Below are 19,696 nucleotides of genomic sequence, written 5' to 3'. Positions count from 1 at the left end.
ACAATTGTCTGTGCCATTTTGCCTTTGACATATTTTTCCATCTGCTGGGTGTCATAGGAACTTCTGCATTCTTCCTATAATGAGTCCATCTGAAGAAGATCAAGGAGTTCAAGCAAAGTTCAAAGGAACCTCGTGCTGTTGTCGTGGTTTTAAGCCCAGCTGAAAATTAAGAACTCTTTATTACTGTCAAGACTTATTGTAGCTGTGAAGCTCAGGGCTAATGTCTTGAGCCCAGACAAGTCTAGAGTGGCTACAGAGATGTGGTGACCCAGCTTCTCCACGCCCTGCAAGATCAGTCTGATGCCTTGGGAAGGCTGATCTGAAACAGAGACTGGACAGAGCTAGAGAATAAAGTAGGTATTTATTGAAAGGCCTCTAGGATCCACCTTGGGCAGGACAAGAACCTGACCAGGGCTACACCCAAGGTGGACTAAGAATGATCACGAAAATGGCTGACTGGTCATGAGGTCTTACATTTTTATAAGTTTTGATCCATTTGCATATTGGGGTTTAATTGTCCAGTTACAGCTTCAGGTTGTGAGGTCCCATCCTTCTTGTTCCTTCCTTCAGTCCACCGTTGTTTGTGCTGTTGGGCCTGAAAGTTGACCTTGGTCTTCTGCATGAAAATAATTTGTTTTGTCTACCTACTCTGTGAAGAGAGCTTACTCCACTTAATATGAGGCTCAGAATTACACAGCAAAGCAGCACAGAATCTGAAAAACATGACAGCTAAAACTTATGGCATCAAGCCTTCAAACTTGAACTGCAGCAGGCTCTGGAAGCATGTCTTCTCCTTCACTGGTGATCTTCCCCTTGGGACTGGATGGCTCTGTGCAAGCTGGCCTTGGCAGGATCAGCTCCTGTAGAGGGTACGAAAACAGGAATGTTGTTCTTTCAGCTGTCCCTTATCCTGATGGAATCTGCCAGCTGCAGGGTTGGCAGTGGTGTGGTGGATGCTCCTCTGCTGGGAGGTGAGGTGTTGGAGGCCAGCCTGACTGACGGCCGTCGCCGGGCTCTGGCTGCTGATGAGCACCGTCAGTGCCCCCCAGATAATGATGACTTACCTCTCCCTGGATTGGAGAAGAGCAGGCCTGTGAAAAGCTCCACCGCTTGTAAGTAACTGCTCCTTTCAGCTTCAATGACATGTCACATCCATCCTTGAGCTCTTCCAAAAATTCCCTCCTGGGACTTTGCTTTCCCCATAACTCGGAGTGACATGCATTGGCAAGGGGGGAGACGAGGGTCTCGCTCAGCTCGGTCCTGACGTGTGTAAATGAAAAGGCTGGGTGGGTGGGGGTGGGGTGAGGAGAGGCCCGTGGCAGAGTAAATAAATTGCACCCTGCCTGTGTTATGCCAGCAGGGCTCCAGAACAGTTCCACGGGCTTTTGTAAATGGGAATTCGCCTCCTCCATCGCTCAGGGCAGTGCTGTCAAACAGTGTTGCCAGGCTTGTGCCTCATCCAGAGGTCTCAAAACATTTCCCAGGCTGCCTCACTTCAATTTACTTTCACAAAATGATGTTCCCTTTTTGGGGAGGGGGGTGAAAAAAAAAGCAGAAAAGTGAGCCCAGAAAGCCCACAGAGAGGCTGTGGGAGACGGGGAGGGGACTCAGCAGGTGAGTGGGAAGGGATGGGAGGCTGAGCAAGACAAGGGCTTTCACAACACAGGAATTCAGGCTTTTCCCCCCTCAGCTCCCCCTCACACCCTTGTTTTAATTTAGCATGTGTCCTCCTATGGCGTCGTAATTACTAAGATTACCAAATGAATCTTTGCTTCTGTACACACCGGGCATTCAGCGGAGCTCTAATAGTTGTCATTAAGTTTTCAGGGAGGTGGGAGAAGATAGATTGAATGCATGCACTCCAGCGCTGCGCAGAGCCCCATTGATGGCTGCTGAGTAATGATTTTTTTCTAATTGGTGGAGAGCAGCGGCCCTAATGGATGGAGCCTCTCTGTGCATTTGCACTGTCTCCTCAATCAATAACCCTCGCTGTGCCTGGCACGGAGGAGTTCCTGAAAGCCCCTTTGTAATAATGGATTGCTGGAGGTTACACAAACCGCTGTCTCCCGCTGAGTCAGCCCTCTGTCAGGCACCTCTCGCTGCCCCGGGCCCCAGCTTTCCAGACGGGACACCCGCAGGGGGGCCCTGCCCTCGGGTCCCTGTCCCCATCCCGCGGCCACCGGTTTTGTTGCCTGCGGAGCCCGAGCTGGCTCGGAGGAGCGGGAACAGCTGGGAAGCTTTTTATTGGCTTTGGCTTGCAAAGTTTGGCTTTTTATAGGAGGCTTTGTGGGGGTTTCTTTCCTCCCCAACCCACCCCCACTTCTCTCATCTTCTTAAAGAAAAATCCACAGGTCAGATGTTGAGTATCGAGGGTGAAATGGCACAGAGGTCAGGTCATGCCAGGCAGGGCTCTTGGCTGGGCCAGAGCAGGAGCCCAGCTCAGGGAGAGCAAACTTTGGCCACCCGTTTAACCACCAGGCTGTTTGCATCCCAGCCCTCAACATCCCCCCACTTCCTGCTTGCTTTTTGAGGAACCACATGCAAGTGAGAGCCACAAGAGAGCTCTCGAAATTCAACCTTGCCAGTGCATTTCCAGGAGGCAGGCAGGTCTCAGGTTGGGGGTAGAGATGAGAAATGGGATGTTATAAGGAATCTTTAAAGAGATGCCTCAGCACTGAGATCAACCGCTCAGCCTTCCTCTTCCCAACACAACAGGGCCTTTTATTGGAGAAAAAGAGGGGATTGCCATGGTTTGATGAGATTTACAGATGGCTGAGGCTTGGTTTCTTTACTGTTACTCTGCTCCAGCTCTGTGTCCTCAGAGCCCACTGCAGAGCATTTCTGAGGGTCAGCCTGTTGTCACTGTAAACTCTAAGCCCCCCAGGAAACGTCCCCATTGCTGGGACCTTTTGGAAGTGAACCTGACCTAGCTGTGTGATCCAGACCTCCGTAACTCAGGGCTTCCAAGTCCCCTGCACTGTGTGTCTGCTCTTGTTTGCTTTCTAGTGAGGTTTTTACGTCTCATTGTGTACCTGGGCTTTACCCAGCTGCACAACCCAGGCCATTATCCACCCCAGTCTCTGGAAGCAACATTACTATGGGTGGGAGAGTTTGGGATTGCCCAGATTGCATGGCTGTCAGTCCCACTGTGCATGCAGACAGTCTGGATCTTCTCCATCATTGTGGTAATCGGCATTTTCTGTTGTCTTCTCCAATGTTTTGAGGTATTCATAGCTTGTAATAATCTCCAATCCTTCTCCCTGAGATCAAAAGTGAATTTAAGGTCTGCCCCTAACTTGCTTTAGTTAAAAGCTGAAAACACAGACGGGTAGGGTGGGAGAGCTGATTTTGCTGGTAAGGAGGATCTGACCTCAAAACTTTGTATCAAGCCCCAGGCTGAGTCCCTAGAAAGTGTCTCTTTGGGTCTGGGTGGCAGAGGGCTTCTCAGGATGTGAGCAGCATGATCTGCTGATCCCTCCAGGGCTCAGGGCATAGCAATGAACTGGTCCCAAATGACCTGTATCACCCTGGGAACATCAGTGGGGACAGGAGAGTGATCTGAGACTCTGCAGTGAAACCTCGTGTCCTTGCTTGGCAAATGACCACTGGAAAACATCCCCCGGGACTGGCTTCAGCAAAGGCTGTTTCTATGTTGCCAGGTACACCTTAGTTACAGCTGAAGAAGTAGCAAGTAAAGGGTTCTAGGAGAAGAAATACATTTTCTCGGTTGATGCCCTGGTGAGGGAAAGACTATGGAATTGTTTTAGGAGGTGGAAGTCCGATTCATCCTCATTGTCACTCCTGACTCTCCATCTGAGTGCAGCGAGTGACTTTCTCTCCCTTTCACAGGGGCAGTCAGTCATACATAAGCTACTTTCTCACTGAGCAAGGAGTGTCAGAAGGAGAAGGAGGCAGGTGGCATTAATTCTGTTTTTCAGCAGTGTCTCTCACCAGGATGTGCAGAGATCCTGGCAGGAGGATGGTAAATTCTTCCAGGATCTGTGTCCACCCCAATGCACCATGGCCACAACTCTCCTACCCTTTATAAGATCACCCCTCAGATCCTCCTGGTTGCTGAGGTCAGCCCTGGGATGATCGCCACAGAATGAACCAGCCTTGTCCAGGGGCCTGTGGCTGCTCTTTGCCAGTGCCCATGTGCCCAAGGTGACAGAGTGTGCCCTGGGAGGACAAAGTGGTGAAAACCCAGCCTGGGGAGAGAGGCACAGGCAGCAGGTTAGAAGGCAGAGAGGGGACAAAAAGAAAGAGGGGGTCAGGGAGGTCCTTTTGTAGAGCACCTGGGACAGAAGGTCTTGGAAGGGAAACCAGAATGATGGTGAGGCAGAGGTGCAAGAGCTGAGACATCCCAGGCAGAGACCCATAGCAGAGCACAGCATGTTTCCTCCCTGCTGCTGCCTTGGGAATGAGGGAACTCCCCAGCCATCAACAGGGCAGGAAGACCTGGTTCAACAGAGCCTGGAGACCAAATAGACCAAGGCAAGCTTACAGAAAATCTGGGTGCAAAATTTCAAGGAAAGAAAGAGGAGTTAGGTTTTTCTGTCCTTTAAGATGTTTTAAAATTCTTTTTAAGGCTTATTATCACTTAAGCAAAGGGGCAGGCCATTTCAGCAGTGTAGTTTGAACTGGAGAAGGAAGCTGTGCCCAGGGCAGGGGGACTGGAGCCCCCAGCAGAATCCTGCCCCTGCAGCATGGGGGAAAATGTAGCAAGAACCTGGGATTGCTGCTAAACAGGGCTCCCTAAAGAGAAATCAGGAAAAGCTCCTTAGCTGGCAGAGAGTAGAACCCAAAGCAATGGCAAAGGATTGACATTCAGGAGCAGGATTTGGCCCAGTTGTCAGTCCTGGGTTGCCAATGCAGATGGTGACAAAGGAAAAGCGTTTGTCTCATCCACCGTCTGTCACAGCTGTGTTAACTCATCAGTGTTGCAGGAGTTAAAATAAATACACAGTTTTCAGAGCAGGACCGTGTTTCACCTGTGCTACAACCAATGAGTGGATTAGGGCAGCCACTGCCCCATGTCCTGTCACAGCCACAGAGTTCCTGGCTGTGGGACTCTGGTGCTCTCACAGCACAACTGTGGCATATCAGAGCACAAGATCACGGGGCCACAGTGGAGCCTGAAGGCATCCAGCTGTTCATTTATGCTGCTGCTTCTTCAGAATCCACTTACTAGAGGGTGTCTCATATAAATCAAACTGGAAATATTTCCATAAACTCTACTTTCTGTGTAATTTTGGAAGGAGATAAAACCTCTAGACTCATCCAGAAGCCCTGGTGAGGGGGATTGCAATGGCTCATGTGGAAGTTTTTCCTGTTTTCCTGCAGTGCCCACCTGCCTGTCTGTGAGGCAAGTCAGCACACAAAGCAGTGCCAGATGCCCTCTTTTGCTCATGGACATAAACTTTTATTCTTTGTTTATTTACAATCCTGCTTAATCTAGAGGAAACTATCTTCACTTGGGAAGTATAGCTTGCTCTCCATTTACAAAAATCACAACCTTCTCACCTGCACTTCAATTTCTCACCTGCCCTGACATCTCCTCAGGGACTCCAGACCTGTCCTCTGCAGCTTCTTTTCCTGATTTTTCTCTGTGCTTTAGGAAAAAAAAGTCAGGCAAATCAGACAAACCAGGATCTTTCCATATTGTCCCTATGAACAAGCTCCATATTGCCATAATTTCCACAAAAGAGCTTACAATGAGTGACGTGAGAATACCTATTCCTGTTACGAAAAAAAAAAAAAAAAAAAAAAAAAAAAAAAAGAGCCATGCAATAGAAAAACCCAGGAGCTGTCTGAGAGAAAATTGTCACAAAGGAAAGGAGCGAGGGCTCAGTTTCTCTGACAATCAGAGTGATACCGCTTGCATGAGAATTTATTTCAGTATGCTTCTTCAGCACACACCAGACTCCCAGGAGGCTGTTTCAGATCTCATTTCCTAACTTTCCTGATTGGAACTGAGGTTTGCATTTAGTTGGCTTTTTCATTTTATGCTATCATTTGGAGTCCTGCTTGATTTCTTGCAACCTCCCTGCCTGTTGTGCCTCACCCTCTTTGCTAGACCCCTCACCACTGCCCCAGAGAGATAAAATACAGAGGACTTGCCAGTGGCCACAGCTCCAGCCAACTTCAGTTAATCCCTGCTCCTCTCCCAGCAGGACACAATCCCTTCCCAGAGACATGACCCAGCCCAGGACTATTTACAGCAGTCAAGAGTTCAACTTGTTTTCCCAAAGCATGTTCTCATTATAGCTCGGGGGAAAGGCTCCCTAAGAGAAGCAAAAACATCTCTTCCATACTTTCCAGCCCTGGAAAAAACAGCTGAACTGGCCTTTCTGATGGTCTCCAGAGCCTCCTAGAACATGGAGTTATAGAGTCAAAAGAAGAGCCAAGGGATAAGGATCCTGGTTGAGTTCTGGAGGCACTCTCACACAGAGCAGCTTTTCACTCTGCACAGAATCACTGGCCAAAGGACTGCAGCATCCAAGGTCCACAGCTGGCCTGAGGGTCTGGGTCCTGGCATCTCATCCTGCTTTCTCCCCATGTTACTTTAATTTGACACAGGAAAATTTCTTCTTCCAAATGCTGTTTCGGTTCAGTCTTGCTTCTTTCAGATGATGTAGGAATACCACTGGTTTGGAGAAAGAGATCCCTGTGTCTGATTACACATTTTGGAGCAGAAGACCAAAGTGGTATTTAATAAACCATCACCTTTGCCAAAAGCCGCATAATCAAATCCTGTGAAATGGGCAATTGCTGCAGCAGAGATAGCTTGAGCTGGTGTGCTGGCAGAGCGACAGCTGCTTGTCTCTTGGCTACTGCTGAGCCAGGTTCAAGAGCTTGAACATGGCTTTGAGCTCTGGCAGCGAGTCTCAGAGGTACTGCAGGCTCAAGCATCCCAAGGGCAGCAAGCCCCCCTTGCATCAGTGCCTGCCACCCAGTCTGTGAAGTGGTTTTGCATCAGCTCCAAGAGCAAGAGGCAAAAGAGTGAGTGAGAAAGAGAGATGTTCACTCAAACTGGCAGCTGCCTTTTGTTTCACGATGGCAGCTGCCAGCAAGAGACAGGCAGGGCAAGGGAAAAACACACAAGAGCAACACGCTAGATGCAAAGCATATTACACGCTAGATTTAAAATAAAATAGCATGCATGAGGGGTAAATATTCAGCATAATGCATGACGACTCAGCCCCGTCATTCTCCTTCCATTTCCTAGGAGCTGTGGGACTGGATCTCCCAGGGCAGCGCTGGCCATCCTGGAAGAAAAGACAGGGCCAACACTCAGATTGTATAAGCAGAGGAAGCAAGTGCCTAAACATTGACTTTTTTCATCCACTTGAGACAGGTGAAAGGAGAAATATCACTTCAGTGGAGAAGGGTGGTCTGTGGATGATCCTGTACAGTGGGCTTGTTGTTTCTCTCACTTCTGACAGCTCGCTTGCTTCCTCTCCTTGCGGGACTTTATTTCAGTCAGTTTGATGGTTTTGGCAGGGTGATGGCTTTGGAGCCTGATCCCTCCCTTCCTCTGCAGAGGCAGTGCTGGCAGCAGTGCTGCATATCTTTCTCCTCCTCCATCTCAGCCTCCCAGCACCACCTCCTGCACCAGGGGAAGCCCTTTGTCACACCAGGATCCACTATCCACAGCTGCTGGGACCTGGGCAGTGCTGACCAAGGTCTGTATCTTCATCCTTCAGGGCTGAAGGATCATCCCTGGCCCTTTGCCTCCTCACCCACCCCAGTGTTGTTCTTCAGTCAGGGATGCCAGCAAGGGTTGGCACACATTTCCCACCCCTTTCCCAAGTGCAGAGTTTGACAGCACAGGGAATGTCTCTGGGCCCCCTGACTCCACAGCAAAAACACTTTGGCCATGTGGCACTCACTCCACTGGTTTGAATTTATTTTAATGGTTCTGACAGGCCAACTTTGTACCAGCAGCTTCTTCTGCCAGATCAGATATTGTTTACCCATCCCACTTTAACTTTATGCCATGTTCAATATCTCCTCTCCACACCAAGCTCACTTGATGCCACATCAGGTATCGTCTGTCCTCCCTCAGCCTGCACAGAGCACAAAGCTGCCATGTGTTCCCTGTCCTGCACTCTGGCTAACTCAGCAGAAATCTGAGCACATATTTCTGTGTGCCTGCACCTGATCCGGGGCTGCTCCTCCTGCTGAGTGCTCTGATCGTGCATGGACCTGGCATTCACTGCCGGGGGGAACAGCCCTGGCCAGGAGCCCCAGGCACACCGTGCAAGCCCAGCCAGGGCAGCCCGAGCACCTGGTGGCTGCAAAGGTGAGCCTGGGACACTGACAAGCCATGCCCGAGCTTGTAACCGTGCTGGTGAGTAAAGGGAAGGAGGAAAGGGAAAGGAGAGAGGAGGGTGGGGGCAGGAAGAGGAGGGGGGAAGTTGTGCCTTTAATACCTCGGGTTAAAAGGAGACTGAGGTAAGATGAGGTTTACCTGAGTCTGAATTCAAGCTGCTAGCCCCCTTTAAAAAAAAAAAAAAAAAAAAAAAAAAAAGGAGAGATAGATAGATAGATAGATAGATAGATAGAATAGATAGATAGATAAACATGTTACTATGGGTTTTTACTCTACTCAAGTTGGTCAAGTCACACTAAAAAAAAGGCACCTAAAAGGCACCTTTTCTTTATTTACATGTTCTGATCTGGAAGTGTAAACATACCCGAAACAGATCTGGGCACCTTTTTATGCGAGGAAATGTTTCAGAGGAATCCAAGGAACCGGGACTTTTTTGCATGCAATGTAGAGAAAGAAACGTATTGTCTGAGAGCAAAGTGACTCTGAATGTGGCCGGGGAGATAAAATGGGGTGTTCAGTTCCTGCATGCAAGAGCAGCATTTCTCAAAGACACCTCTTTCCTGTTTGATTTTTCTTTATGTTTATTTTAAGCGGAGCTCTTTCCTATCTCCTTTTTTTAGGTTTTAATCTCTGTGCAGCACAGACTCTGTGACCCTGACAGAGGGAAAGCGGCAGAGTCCAAACCTCCTCTGTGAATGTTTAGAAACAGTAACTGATCAAAGTCAGCGCCGTGCGAGCCGCGGCTGAGTTACTGCTCTCGCCACGCGTTCCCGGCTTTGACAGGCTGCATCGCTCCGTGTGTTGATGTATCAGGATTTCATACACTATGAATATTCACGGCGCGCATTAAATTAACCAGGTGAGAAAGTACAGGTTGGTTTTGCATGTTAACTCTGTGTTAACGCTGCCCCTAAGTGGTTAAGTTGGTTTATTGCAAGTTAATTAGCCCTCATTTCGGGCATTTATTTATTTATTTACTCGCGGAAGACCGTCGTGGCTTTTTCTCTTCCAGCTTCATGCCTAGACCTTGCCTCTCTATCTAGTCTGTGCTTGCATCCTACTCTGTCTCACAAAACTGCAACATTTTCAGTCAGCTCAGCTTGGAAGACACACGTAGAGGAAAACAGGGATGCCTACTACACATTTATTACTCAATCCAAGCAAGGCTGTGATCCTGTTAGCAGGCTCCTCTCCCTCTGCTCGTTTTAATTAGCATTTCAAGGGATGCTTGGTAGCACAACCTGGTGAAGTTATGATGGGCTGCCTTTTGCATCGTTCCTCCTTTCCTCCTCAATGTGCCGCTTCATTAACGTTTCATCACCCAGGCAAGCCTTTACTCAACCTTGATACATTCTCAAGCCTTGATATTCACCCTCGTGTTCCCATCCTTCTGCATGGATCCATGCAATGTGCCAAGATCACACCTTCTCCTCCAGGGGCTGCTGGTTGCTGCTGGAGAGGTGTGTGGGTGTGGGCTCACTGAGCAGAGCAGCTCCAGCTTACAGTGAGGCCTTGAGCTTCCCTTCTTCTCCTGTGTTCCCCTCCACCTGCCCCATGGGGAGGAGCAGGAGAGGAAGGAGGGCAGCTGCTTGCAGCTTGTTGGCTCTGAAGGGCCTCACACCAACAGAGGAGACTTGACAAAACCTCCAGCTGAACAGCTGATGTACAGGGCTCTGAGGGGGCTTTTAAAATCTTCCTCCTTGCTTTAGTTTCTTCCAGGCTGTGGTTGGGGAGCTTGGCTCTGCTCCCCAGTTAGTTTGGTTTTTTTTTACCAAACTGCCTCCCAGAGAAGTGGGGTGATAATGGTGACACCTTCAAAGCAAATTTTCATTTCTGAAGCTCTTCAGCTCCTTTTGGGATGGTGTGGAGGAGAAGTGCCTCATCCTCCTCAGGGGTCGGGGTCCAAACAGGCAGAGTTAAGCCGGCAGCAGGCAGAGTGCTTTGCACACTGGGCTTGCACCTCCAGAGAGCTGGAGGTAATTCACAGTGCAGTCTCTGGCTGAGGAAGGCAAACCTGGTCAATATTGCAGCAGCAGATGCCTGCACGCCTGCACTGCACCAGGCAGCAGAGCAATCCATCCCTGCTCAGCCTGTGTTGGCAGCACCGGGAGAAGACAGTGAGGAAGAGCAGCTCAGGATACCTGGATATATTGGCAGAATCTCTCTCTTGATTATCAGCCTCTTCTTTCCATAAGCTCTAAAATAAGAGTATTAAAAAAAAAAAAAAAAAAAAAAAAAAAAAAATCCTGAAGAGCAGTGAATCTTCAAGAAGGTCTCCAGTCTTTGGCAGAAAGCACAGGCTGCTTTTCCGTCATTCAGCCCTGCCCTTCACCTTGAATGAGCGACATTAGTCTCCTTTCCCCTCGGCTCTGTAGAATGCAGCCCGGAGTCCGGGGAGGCGCCTGGAGCTCGGAGCAGCCAAACGCCGCCTCCCGCAGCACATCCCGGTGCCGGGGCTCGCAGGGAGATGCCTGGCCCGGCGGAGCAGGGGCTGGGGAGCCGATGGGGGCGAGTAGACATCCATCCCTTTCCCAGTGCCCTGCTCCTGCCGCGGAGCGCTGCCCGCAGCCCGGCCTTGCGCAGCGCGGGGGGACACGGAGTTAAGGACTCTGGATTCCGGGATACGAAACGAGCCGCGACAGTGCGAGAGCAGCTGAGAGCAGCATCGATCTTCTGAAAGCGTCTTTAGGAGGGCAGCGGCAGCGGCACGTTTATAGGATCCCTCTCCTTCTTAAAAACCTGCCGCCGCATCTCTTCGGCGCTGTGTTTGCAGTCGGAGCTGCATGCACGAAAACTCAGGGACTACCTTAAATACCCCTAACTAAGCCTTCCTAAAACTCCTATTAAAATACGGACACCGCAGTCAAGACGGCAGGCTGGAGGTCTGCCCAGTGGCCAGATAAATCAAAATATCCAGATATCCTGTTCGTAAGCGCCCATTAAAGCCTGAGAACTGGCAGATACCAAAGGCAGCGTGGTATCCGAAAGATAGAGAAAACGTGACCCTTCCTGCAAGGCAGCCGGGTTTATTTCTTGCTTTTTCAAAGCAGGGCTTCACTGCTTTAATGCCATCCTCTTCCCAGGGGCTGTAGGAAAGGGTTGCTGGGGCCCAGTGAGAGGCTCAGGGCAGCAGGGCTGTAAGGGCTGGGGGCTGTGTAGCCACAGTCCCCCACACCCCCAGCCCCACAAGGAAAATTAAGCCACCAACCAGCTCCTGCCAGGCACTCCCTGCCCAGGACCGTGGCCCAAAGCCTGGTGCCAGCGTTCAGGCCAGCGTGAAAAAACAGCCCTTTATCTGCATTCGCTGCCTCGATGACGTCCGCAGGCACATTCTGTGCTCTTTATCTGTTTTCTCAAATAAATTAATAAATAAAAGACGGAGAGGCTGGAAATAAGGGCAGAGAAAATGAACAGATTTTGATCTAGTAAGCAATTTAAATCTGGGCTGGCAAGCTGCGTTCGTTCATTCATTAATTCTGCCGCGTGCTCAGAAAACCCCAGCAGGACTCTCTTCCAGCGCGAGAACTTCCGACTGTGAAATAAACCCCGTGTAACCAGATTAGCTATGAGGTATGTATCAGCCAGGTCCTAGGCATTAATTCAAGCATACTTTCTCTGCACTGTACGTTGCCAGAGCCTGATTTCTGGATCAGGTGTTGCTCACTGGAGGGCATAAACTCTCTGAAGTTTCCTGTATTCCACCTCCCCCTGTATTGCAGTTTCTTGGTCAATAAATAAAAAATATTATGATATGTGCTATCAGTGAGTCTTGATTCAGCAGTTAATAGCAACATTATCGATACCTTGTCTTTCAGTGTCACATAACTCAAAAGTGGCTGAATGGTTTTGTTCTGGCATTACAAAAATTAATCACTTTGGGTTTAGCCCAAGCAGAGAAAATTTCACCTTAAAACTTCAGCATTCATAGAGTCAGAATATATTTAGTGTGCAGAAACTGAAGGGCAAGATAGAAATCTCTGCATAAGCTTAGTGCAGTCTTCCACCTCATAGGTCTGTGTTTTACTGAATCACGAGGTGATTACTGTCTGTATGAGTGACTTCAATTATAGTATTATCATCTTATTTATCATTTGATAAATGAAGTGGGACGGGTCCTGTTTGCATCAGATACTCTGCAAACACTCAGATGTGCTGAGACAAGATCCTGAGGACATCCATAAAGTGAATGGGACATGAGTGGGAATCTTCAGACAAGGACCCCCTTCCACAAGCTGCCATAGGAAAAGCTGTGGTCTGGCTCGCCAGCAAACTCAATGCTCCTGTGGCCTGAACATAGATCAGTCAATGTAAAGTCAATGCTAAGTCTGTTTGTACAGACTTTTTTTAGAAGTGGAGACTGAGCAGGCTTGGGTTGCTTGGTTTTGGTTTTTTTAAGACAAAATCTTTGGCTTATCTGGGTCTCAAACATTTTTATTATTATAGTCATCTAAAGTATGGTTTATGACATAGTTAAAATTCATGTGTTGTCTCCACTGCAATTTCAATACTTTATTCCAATTTCAATATTTTATTTGCTATGGGAAAATCTAATACATGATAATGGTAACGCTTCAGTCATGAAGTGAGCTGGGTTGATACTGTGGGTACCAAATCTCTCCTCACAAACACTAAAACAAAACTTGGCCAATGAGTTTTTCACTCTGTGGAGAAGCTCCAGCTGCCAGCACCTTTGACATACCTGTTCTGGAGATGAATGTCTTGGATTTCCTATTTATATCAGCCTGGCATCTTTCCAATATATCAGCCCCATTTCATTTATTTTTTTTTCAGGGAGTGACTTTGTACACAGCATGTGTATGTGTTCCTGCTACCATTCTCAAGTGTGGAAAAGTCACTGGCCCAACTAATTCCCAAACTTCCACTGAAATGAAATTTGGAAACACAAATAATTCCTTCAGTTTGGCCTGCAAATCTCACTTCTTGAATTGGATCTTTCCATACAAATTTCTCACCTAGATAGTTTTTCTCTGGTGACATTCATCCATTCAAGAGCCATGTCATAGAGAGCAAGGATGAAAACATGCACAAGCTACTTTTTTCTCTCATCCATCCCAGTCAGATAAGAAAGTTCACAGGTTGGAAAATTTAGCTTCATCACAACCTTCCAATTCTATTTGTCAAGTTTTAGTCCAAATAATAGCTGTGAAAATGTTTAATTTGTTAGCAATGAAACCGCTTAGCTGACACTGATTTTGGAGCTGCACGTTGCTGAATATAAACTGGTGCTTTTGCTCCTGAGCCATCGGATGAAATGCAAGAGCATGCTCAGATGCTGGCTGAGATGAGAGTCTCCAAGGTGCATGTGTTAACACTGCAGTGAAGAAAGCAGCCTCGTCCCACAGACTTTGAAGAATACACATGGCTTTTTAGTTCTTAGACAACTGTGAGCATCATATTTTCCTGTACTAATATATTCTGTTTTCTGTTTTCACAAGACTTCAAGGGACAGCGAAATTGCTTCAAACCAATTTCATCATGTGAAAAAACAATTAACAGCGTTTCCAGGAGAGGAACATTCTAGGGATTCATCACGGATTCTGCAGTCACAAACAGACCACAGGCATTTTCCCTCTGACAACATAATTTAGAAATATATATATTGTATAATATTCTGTAATTCTAACTTTAATTTATAAATCTTTATAAATTCCATGGACAAGGGACACACAAGAGTTTTTTTGTTTTGGAATATACATGTATTTGGTAGATAAAAGACAAAAAGCCTTCTAGCATCAGACTAGATGCTGCTGCCTGTGCTGAAGTTCAGTCATACTTCAAGATTTCTTTTTCTGAAGTTTGATAGGACAAGCTTCTTCATATTCTCCTTCTAGAGGAGGTTTGACAAGTTGCAAATCACTCTTCCAGACATTTTTTTAACCCTTTCCACTTTCACAGCAGCCTTTGCAAAGCAGACAGAGAGGGGAGAAGGAACTAAACCCCTTTGTTGCCTACTTTATCATCTCTCCTGAGCCCTGCCCAGCACAGTACAGGAGCTGTCGTTTGCATGATCCTCAACACTCAGCTCCCTGCACTGATGGTGCTCCTTGTACAAGCAGATGTTTTTTGAAGTCATAGCATGTGTCCCTCTCGGAGCTTCTACTTTCAAAAACAGTGTCCTTGCTCTTGAAATGTGACCAAATGCTTTCTTTCTCCCCTTACTCTTTCAGATCTATCCAGGTGCTGTAAGCTCACTTCATCAAGGGATCCAGGTGCTCTGTAGAGGTGGCTGATATTTCCCTCTGTTCCTTGTGCCAGATGCAAACTCCTACACAGTGAATTTTTTTTTCCTGACACAGAAGTCAAAGTGCACTGGCCTCAGTAGTCAGAATGGTGGATAGAAGAGGAGAACATGACTTTGTTCTTCTAGACAGATGTAAACAGACTTCTTGTTTCTGCTGCTGCAAGAGTAATGTGCCTCACGCAGTTCAGATCCACCACGTCAGCTCTGCAGCCCCCCGGACTTCAATCCTCAGATGCAAACACAGCAATGAAGGTCCACGTTACAACTTTCTTCATGGCTTCTGCTCACAATATGGCTTAAAATGTGGGAAACCATTAAGCGTCATTTTCTGTACTCAGACTGATTTCTTGAGCTCCCTACCAACAGCAGAGACCTTAATTGCAGTGGCTCAGAGTGCTGGCAGAACATGACACAGACCCAAACTCCCGTTTCAGCTCATACCTGAGGACCAGATTAACTCAAATCTGTGTCTCAGCACTGTTAACATGTCCCACACACAGCAGTCCCCATCCACAGCCCCAGGCTCGAGAAGAGCTCTGTGTGTCATTTCCTTGAAGGGTAGATGGGGATGAGGTGTTTACGGTGCAATCCCACACTACAAATTTTACTGTGATTGTGCAACAGCAGGAAACACCACCAGAGCCAGTAGAGTATTTCAAAACACATCATAAATGACAGAATAAACACAATTATTTATTTTTTTTTTCTGGATCAGAATGAAGTAAGATGGGTATTTCAGTTGCTTACACAGACTGAAACCACAAAGATATGCACCAAAACTGTTAGCTTTATCCTTAAGGCTTTACAACATTTCAGGTTCTGAAGAACTCCAGAGAATCCACATAGATCTCATCTCCTGGTATATGGGTTTGGTTGTGAAAACTTCATTTTGGAGCCAAGAGAGATAGCCATACATGTCCTGCATCCTAGGCTAATTGTACAAGACTATTATTTATTCCATTCAGTAAGTGTGCATCTGGTAGTGATGATTGCAGAGCCTATAAGAAGGCTGATACTTCCTAGCAAGTGACATTTTTATGGTTAATAGAAACTGTCACAGAAACCACTTTGGAGGGGGATATGTACAGGTTTGATTTTCAACTTAACAGTAAATCACTCCAGATTAGAATTAGATATCATGACAAAATCCTTCATCCTGTAAATTTCCAGAATGCAAGTAGCCGTGGCTCTGGGAAAAATTGTGGTAAAACTAGAAGAAAAGTTTCTCATTTGGTTTTGACATCCAGTGTGCCTTAGATCATGTCTTCTCTGTAAGTGATACTGCATTACAAATGCAGTTCATGCAGTGCATGCTCTTTCATTGATGGCTATTGTACTAATAACAGGAAATGGTCCTTCTTGTAGGCCATGACTCCTTGGGCAAGAGGCAGTGCAAAGATGGAAAAGAAAAATAGGCATCATGCCAGAGAAATCTCAGGCAGCATCAGACCTACAGTGTTGCCAGAGATCCCAAGACCTGAAAATACCAAAAACTCACCAGCACCTAGTGGTGATCATATCATCAGTCTACTGAGATAAGGACACAAGGGCTGATGCCATAGGTGAGGATGTCTCTACCTAAAAATTCTTATTCCTGGTTTTGAGCAGTTGCAGACATCTGTAGTGTTTGTGCCGTTGATCTGCTGCTGAATGCCAAAGCAGCCTCCAAGTAGCTTTGTGGTGACTGCAGTGGTCAAAGGACATAGGTAAGACAAAGTCTGTCTGTAGAGACAATATCTTTTTAAAGACCAACTTATTGCAGGTGGGAAAATTAGACCAGCTTCTTCTGGGCATAGGAAGTCTTTTTTCAGGACTCCAACCAAAAGCAACTTCTTGAATTGCCTCCAGATAGAAAACAATCAGAACCAATGAACAGTGTCCTATTGACAATTAGAGCTCAGATTTTCCCTTCAAGCAAGGGATTGATTCAGGGTCAGTTTTGTACCATCCATCCTTCAGAAGAGCCCATTGTCCCCCAGCAGGTGCTGAGGTGCTTCTGGAGACCCAGAGTGGTTCTGTCAATGAGCTGTTCCCCGGTTATATAAGTGCTCCTGACCTGTCTGACATTGCCCTTCTGGCTGGCTGTAAAATCTTGTTCCTTTTGGGCTTCTCCCTTGCCTGACATGGAGAAGAGGCCTTCTTTCTGCCCAGCATTGTCTTTCTCGTGTAGCTGGAAAAGCCACAGCACCATGGGACAGCAGGTTTGGGATGGAGCACACTCAAGAAGCAAGGTTATACCCCAACGTGCAAGGGTCCCAGTATCACCCTCCCATGGAGGAGACACATCCCCTCTGTGGTCTTTTCCAACTGGGCTCTCCTTCCAGTAGCCAGAATAAATAACCATTTCAGCAGCAGTGACACTGTACTGTACATCCCTCTGCAGCCCTTGCCAAAGCACCAGTCACACACTACTTACCACAGGCCAGAGAATTCACTGTATCTTGCCTATTTTGAGTCAAACAGGGCAGTTCCAGCCCTTAGGAGGACATCCCTGCCAGCTGCCTTCCCTCTTGCACAATAGGGAGAGGAAGGGGATATCCATCTCCAGAGCCCAGGCTGAGAGCAGCCATGGCAGTGTGTACAAGGAGACAGGTGGCTGGTGGGGAACCACAATGGAAAGGCAGTTGCATGGCACCTCTTACATAGTGCAGGCACGTGGAAAAGGCTGCTGGCAGCCTGAGCCAATTAATTTCCATATTCCCTTTCAGTCAGATCTCAAAACGAAGCGTGTTACATTCAGCGCCGGGACACTCCAGAGGGAAAGAGGAGGAAGGAAAGAAAAAGGAATAAAAAATGATTCAGCGAATTCAGAGAAAGGGCAGCAGGAACGGGCCTGAAGAGATGAATCAGCACTGGCTTCAGGTGATGGAGGGAAGGAGGCATTTCTGCTGTGCTGATTTGTGCAGGCTGATTGAAGTCAGCCCAGCACTGGCACTGCATCGGAGCGGGAACTGCCTGATAGGCTGCGAGGGGAGAAAACCGGCACTCACACAGACAACATCTTTATTAAGTACATTTGTGACCTCCCAGCTGATTGCACGTTTTTTTACTTACTTATAGTAGATCTTCTAGATGCTGGGGGAGGTGGTGGCAGGACTGTCGTGTGGGGTTTTTTATGCGTATGGTGATGGGGTGTGGGGTAGTGAATTTTAAGCAGGGCTGCATGAAATTCAATCACTTAATCTTAAATTACAAGCCACTGGCTGCCAAAGCAGTTTTTTGAGATGGAAATTCTTCTGATTCACAGATTCCTTTGCCTCTTTTAAGGAACAAATGAGTAAACAAACTATGAAAATGTTGTTTGCTTTTTCAGAATTTGCTAGCAGAGAAATATTAATTTTTTTTTTTTCTGTGGCATTTGGCAGGGCCTCCTTTCCTGTCTGTAGCAGGTAGCTAGGAGAATGTGATTCATGATGAACAGATACGGTTTCCAGCACTTTTCTATTGTACAGCCAAGAGCTGAGCCCATTGGTTAAAATGTTCTATGGATGTTAATTAAAGTTTACCAGAGATTACAAAATCTATTCCAGTCCCCTTGAAAGCCCTAGTGGGAGCAGTGGGCCAAAAATATTTGTAGAGGATATATCCAATGGTTTGGTAAAATGCTAAGAGCCCTTAGCCAGCCAGGTAAAGCCTCCTGGGATCACCCAAGGATTACTCACAGAGTAATTGTTGCAGACTCAAACTCTTCTATGCCCACTCTTTGACAATCAACTTTTTGTAGGAAGAGCACTCTTCAAAGGAGATAAATAGCCAGGCATGACTGCTGGAGTGGGTGCTCAGAGGTTCTGAAAACCCCGCCCTGGGTCTCACGCCAGCACCAGGCACCCAAAATGAGTAGATGGTTTTGGGAAGAATCACCTCCCTCTGGGAGCAGCACCTTTTCCTGCTTCACTTCATGGGGCTGTGATGAGGCCACCGAACACACCAAACACTGCAGAGCTCTCAGGTGCCCTCCCAGTGGGGTTGCATTAAGGGCCAATGGACCAGGCAATGTTTCACATCAGGAAGTGCAAGAGAAGAGAGGTGTTAACTATCAGCACACTTATTCCCTCACGTTAAGTCACCAGGAGTGTTCTGCGGAATAAACATCATGAACTGAGTCATTATAGGAGATTTTTGTTCATTTGTTTATTTTCTAGGTACATCAGATCTGCCTGAAGCAGTCATTCGCAGTCATTGTAGTCAAAATTATTCTTCCAAAGAAATAATTACCACGCAGGTAATCTTCTCTTAATAAACAATACGTACATGATCATTATTTTCAACTCAGAAGAAAATTCTGTAAAACAAAAGCGGCTTTCCTGTTCCCCCCTCCCCCTTATTTTGTGAATCAGGACATCCATACATTACCGAGGGCTGCTCAAAATGGAGCTGCCTGTAAAGCAGAGTCTCCGTATCGAGGATTATGTGTGGATTATTGCCGAGAGATCGTTCAGCACCGGAGCTGAGCATTTACCCAGAAATCATTTGTAATACCAGTTGCCCCTTATTTTGGCTAATAGCGGCTGTAAGGACAATTGGATCAGCGCTGTGTACCTGTCAGCCGAAATTCCCCGCGCAGCCCCGAATTGTCGGCGGCGCGATTACCGAGGGAAGCTCAGCGCTGTGCCTTATCTCCCCCGTAAATCCTCTTAATGCGGGGGCTGCCGGCTCCCCCGCTCGCTGCCGAGTCAGCACCTCCCGGCACACACCCGGGGGGCTCTGCCTCCGGTGAACCCATCCCCGGGCTGGGGACCACCGCAGCATCCTCGGGAAGGGGATCCACACCTGCCTGAAGCAGCAGGGACAACGTGGAAGGAGACGGAGGGCAAGGAAAAGGCTGCCTGGTGTCCATCAGTTCCTACCCGTGCTGATTCCCAGTTTTCAGGGCACATCTCCTCCCCATCCACCCCTCCTTTCTCCGTCTTCTCCTCGCTCAGAGTGAAGGAGACAGGTTTCCCAAATGGGGCAGAGGGCTCAGCTTGCCCACCCACACCGGGGATCCCGTCACCACCACGGGCAGGCCACACGCCGAGCCTGCTCTTTGGAAAAAGCCAACCTTTCCCATGCCACAAAAGAAGGATCTCTACAGACCTCAACCCACCCTGCATCTCTCT

At 47.6% G+C, this 19,696-nt stretch overlaps 1 long non-coding RNA gene across 2 annotated transcripts; it reads left to right on the top strand.

Annotated features, from left to right (window-relative positions):
• Nucleotides 1-8,171: 8,171 nt before the first annotated feature.
• LOC310906578 lies at nucleotides 8,172-18,849 on the top strand. 2 transcript variants are annotated; one of them, XR_014589449.1, is made up of 6 exons: nucleotides 8,172-8,353; nucleotides 8,956-9,194; nucleotides 14,524-14,849; nucleotides 15,963-16,159; nucleotides 17,306-17,459; nucleotides 18,740-18,849. It is a non-coding gene; the product is annotated as an uncharacterized lncRNA (long non-coding RNA). The 2 variants fall into 2 exon arrangements; XR_014589448.1 differs by lacking the exon at nucleotides 14,524-14,849.
• The last annotated feature ends 847 nt before the right edge of the window (nucleotides 18,850-19,696 follow it).

This window comes from Zosterops lateralis (genome assembly GCF_965231275.1).
Source record: "Zosterops lateralis genome assembly, chromosome: 2".
NCBI lineage: Eukaryota > Metazoa > Chordata > Aves > Passeriformes > Zosteropidae > Zosterops > Zosterops lateralis.
This window is presented reverse-complemented; position numbering and strand designations above follow the sequence as displayed.